This window comes from Lactuca sativa, chromosome 6 (assembly GCF_002870075.4).
Source record: "Lactuca sativa cultivar Salinas chromosome 6, Lsat_Salinas_v11, whole genome shotgun sequence".
Taxonomy (NCBI): Eukaryota; Viridiplantae; Streptophyta; class Magnoliopsida; order Asterales; family Asteraceae; genus Lactuca; species Lactuca sativa.
Window position 1 is genome coordinate 57077600 of NC_056628.2, and position 5357 is coordinate 57082956.

Here is a 5357-nt window from a genome sequence, read left to right on the forward strand (position 1 = left end):
TCATGGTATTTACACGAGGTTCTTCTTTCTTATTCTTAAGAAAGTCCCTGAGAGGGCTTATTTGATCCATGATTTATGTTTCATCTTTCGTTTCCTTTTCGTTTGTTTCGAGAAATATATCGATCAATTCCAATTCTTTCCTTTTCTCTTGATTCTTTTCCGATCGAGATGTATAGATCCTATGCATGGATTAATGAAAATGTGCAGAGGCTCTATTTTCCTCTTCCATTCTATAAATCTCTTCTCTTTTGCATATGGCATCACCATTCCCTTTGGCATCATCCACTAATTCGGAACTTAATTTGAAAGCCATATTTCGATGACAAATTTATGCATTTCGATTCGGGTCGTATTCTATGGTTATGATTCTACCATATATGTCTTTTTCATTCCGTCGAAAATCTATTTTACGGTATAGACGCTTATGACCTCCCCCTCTATGCCCTGCGGTAATGATTCATCTGGCATAACGACCTTTACCACAATGATGATGTCCATAGATCAAATTATTTCGTGGATTGGATTTCACATTACTGTCTACCGCTCCATTGCATGTGCTTGGGGTAGAAGTTTTGTATAAATGTATCGCCATGCTATTAAGTATTTTTATTTAATTTCTTTTCTTTCTAAGAGGTGGAATAAAATAACCCAGTTGAAGTGTAATGATCATACATCTGTAATGCATTGTCTGTCCCATAATGAGTCCCATTCTTCTAGCCTTTCCCGAAGATGACTATTCATCGCGATTACCTGGACACCAAAGAAGAGTTCGACCCAATGCTTTATTCTCCCACCAATGTATTTTTACAGCCCACGGCTTCGGCAGATCGCTCAGCCCCATTCATCATCGGCCTAAGATTAATGGTAAACAGATGTATCTTACATTCCGGAAAAAGTTATGAAATGGAATAATTGATGGAACTTATTTGTAAACAAAAAGAGAAAAACAAAGAGCTTAAAGTAATAATGAAGGCCCAAGAAGACCATTACAATGCCAGAGTCGTGCAACTTGATAAACAACTTAAATCCACAATGGATCTTATTAATGTTATTAGAGATCAACAAAACTAGTAGGTCATAAAGTGTTGATATCTTTATTGCAAAATATTTATTTTAGAGTAGTCACTTTCCATTTTCCATGTAATAAATAATTGTTGTATGATTTATGATATAATATTATTTGATTTTTTGTTATTTTTGTTTTTCATATATTACTACAAAATAATTTGGATTTAAATTATAAATGAATTATCCATCCGTCCCTATGGAATCATTGCTATGGAATATTTTATATAATATACACCACAGAAATTGCTAGGGATTCATGACCACGAAATTTCCTAGGGATTCATCACCACGGAAGTTGCTAGGGACTTACCACCAAGGAATTTGCTTGGGAGTCACCACCATAGAATTCGCTAGGGATTCATCACCACAGAATTTGCTAGGGAATCACCACCATGGAATTTGCTAGGGATTCACTGCCACGGAATTTGCTAGGGATTCACCACCATAGAATTTGCTAGGGATTCAGCACCACAAAATTTGCTAGGGAATCACCACCACATAATTTTCTATAGATTCACCACCACAAAATTTGCTAGGGATTTGCTACCTTGAAATTTGTGATGGAATCCTACTATGAAATACACGACGAAATACCATCTATAACAGATTTTATTCCGTTGTCACATTTGTGACGAAATGACTTCTTCCTTAGCAAACTCTTGCTACGGGCTTTTTTGGGATGAAAAATTGGTGATCGTAAATTCCGTCGATGTTCGTCTATTGCAACGGAATTTCAGCTTTTCGCAACGGATTCTTTCCCTAGCAAAATTTCGGTTTTTTTTTTGTAGTGGAAACATATGGACCTGATTCTTCTTTTCACTTAGAACTCTTTCATTTCTTCTTTGGAAAATATTCATGTAATGATTCAGAACCCTCTCCCTCAACATTAACATCACTTTTCTTGTATTCAACAATGATTATTCTGTTATCAGTAGGAACCATAGATAACATTGCTTCAGAAATAGATTCCACAATCATTTAATTTTTTAGATCAGAAGTAACAATGGTCGTAGTTTGCATCTTCGGAATATCAGCAATCACAACATCTCTCATCTCCAGAATATGATAATGATGCATAAAATTTCGAACGACTATAGACCTAAAACAGGAACATGAACTTGCCATATCCTTCGTCTTCGAAACAGGACTTTGAACAAATTGTTCTCATAAAACTATACCAAAATCAACATTTTCCCCAGAATAAAGTGCATACAATAGATTTTGGAAAATCTGACTTGCATTATCTAACCTAGTTGCCCTCTCATAAAAGTATTTGAAGATGATTGTGAATACAACATTCAAAGTAGGTAGAAGATCAAACTTCTAAAATTTAGATAGAACAAACAGATCAGAATTATACCTCATTTATTGATAGACCTGAATGATATTCGTTGCAGGAAGTGAATCCCGAGAGATAGAATCCTCAATAATCGGAAGCCCAAGCAACTTGAAAAAGTTTGATTTGGAAATAGAAGTCTTCTGCCCTTGAATTTCACAATTCATAATCTATAATTTCTTGTTGTAAATGCCAGTAGAGGATGTTGTCGGTAATTTAGAAATGGGTACATGTTCAAACATAATCAAAGCTATCTTTAACATAAAAAGATCCAAATCGACGATCAGGGGTTGAACCAAGTGAGAATACTTGAAGGGATCCAGAACACCAATCATATTCCTAGTAAGGTTGATGTGTAGCAGTGTAATAGATGTAGATTGTTCCATGAAAGAAACACGATCATAAGAAGCCATTTGATGAGAGTAAAGAGTCATTGATCAATATGCTTTTGAAGAGTTTGTGAGCGTAAAGAGTAAAAATGATAAATCTTGCGGTTTATAAATGGAGAGATAATTTGAACTTGAATTTGAACCGGTAAATAGAGTGTAGAGATAAAAATCGCCACCAGGAATTAAATGTGTATCAACTCATACATTAGTAAATGTAATCACACACATAATTCCAAATGTAGTAGTCCATTAAGATGTTGCCAGCGCATCATTTTCCTATAACAACCTCGAACTCGTTTTTGTTGGATTAGTGTTTAAGTCCATAACTATTTTGGTATGTACTTGACCCGATGGTGCATGGTCCTTTTGGGTTGCCTTCACCAAAGCAACTTGATTGGAGAAATAAATAGAGAGAGAGAGGTTATTATGATTTATTAATATGTTATAAGAATAATATATTAAAAGAGAAATCATATTTGTTTAATTAATATTGGTCAATAATTAATTGAGAATTAATTTTGTGATCAAGTGTAATTAATTAAACTAGAGGGGCTGAATTGTAATTATGTGATAGTTAGAAAATAAGGTAAGGATTATCTTATATATATGGTGAACGAATTTGAGGTGTAAATCCCTTAGAATTTGACTAGGATAAGGATTTCTAGGACTTATCTTATGGTTGCTTGGTGGACAAGCAACTAGATAAGGATAAGGACTAAAACCCTAATCTTTACACCTATATAAACCCCCTAAGGCATAGGAATTCGTCCAACCCTTCCCAAGAAGTCCTAAGGACGAATTCTAACCTTCCTCCTCTCTCTATATACCTTCTCCACTTGCTTATGGTGTTTGTAAGCCATTAGAGGAGTGACACTTGTGACTCTCTGCCTTCCACGGTCAATACAAGGAGGAATTGGATTGTTATTGCTATATAACAATCAAGGTATGTTCTTAAACCTAATTATATGTTAATATTGATTTCCATATGCTAGAATTAGGGTTTATAGTCTTGGATTCAAAGTATGTACAATAGTGAAACCTAGATCCAAGCATTAGGGTTTGTATGAGCACATAGGATGTCTTATGACCAAAACCCATCAGTTTTATTGATCAACATGATGTCAGCACTTTAGAATACACACCTTAAATTTTAAAATTCAAATCAAACATGCCATTTCAGATTCCAACAGTTTCGCAATTACTGATCTACCCTTCAATTTTCGCAAATTGAAATAATATCCATTGGAATTACGACTAGTATTGACTTTCGCAAGCGCATTAAAACTTCATAACCAATTAGAATCCAAAGTTTGTGAAATAAGAGATTTCAGTGAAAATGTGTGCCAAATGAAAAGATAGAAGTAAATTAATTTTTTTTTGGATAAGTAGTGATATCAAAGAATCTTTGATATAGAGGTAGTTAGACCCTGAGCATAGATTCTCTTCCTTCAAAGTCAAGAGAGACTAATAAGTGCTTGTGTATGTTCCCATTGAATTACGATCGTCAACTTGTTAAGAAGTTACGAAAGGCGTCTTTCATAGGCTTCTTGGGAAGGGTTATTTTGATCATAGATGCCACTCAACATAAGTGTAGAGATACGATAGGAAATCCTTGATTGACAAGTGTAGTCAAATTCAAGTTACCTTCAATTTGTTTGCATGTTAGATTACGGCATCCCTTTTCTAATATGTAAATGTTATTGTTGGATCCTAGCCCTAATTTTTCTTATTGGGTGATAATTAGGGATTCTTATTCTAATCTATCTTTGTCCTTTTCTAATTATAGATGTCGAACGCAAACAACGCTGCTGCTAGTTCTTTCACGTTGATGAGCCTTTGCCAAAATGTCACCTTTGATGGAACGAACTTTAGCGAATGGATAAGATACATTCGCACGATTGCTCGCTATGAGGACAAGGAGTATGTCCTTGATGAGAAGCTCGAGAAAATCAACACCGAAATCGCTACTCCAGCCGAAATCACCGCCTTTGAAACTCATGAGCGAGATGCAACGAAGGTACATTGCATCATGATCGCTACCATGAACTCCGAATTCCAAAAGTCCTACGAGGACATGTATCCGTACGAGATGCACCAAGACTTATTGGAGAGGTACCACCAAAACGCGAGACAAGAGCGGTATGAGATTTTCACTAACATGATTTCCGCGAAGATGGGTCATGGAGAATCTCTTACCGTGCACCTGCAAAAGATGCAAAGGTATGTCGACCGCCTTCGCAAGTTGAATGTTGACTTCGGTGAGGACTTGGCGATCGACATGGTGCTTCACTCTTTGCCTCCGATGTACAACCAATTTAGGATGACCTACCACATGAACAAAGAAGAGGTCACCCTACGCAAGCTCCAAGGTCTCTTGAGAGTCGCTGAGAGCAACTTCAAGGACAAGTCTGTAGCACCTACTCCAAATCCGTCCGCTGCTCCTGTCTTGGCTATTGGTCAAGGGAAGGGAAAGAAGAGGAAAGCTTCATCGAAGAACTATCGCAAGGCGAAAGCCCGAGATGGTGCCTCTTCTAGTGGGACCAAAGTTGATCCCGCTAAGCCCT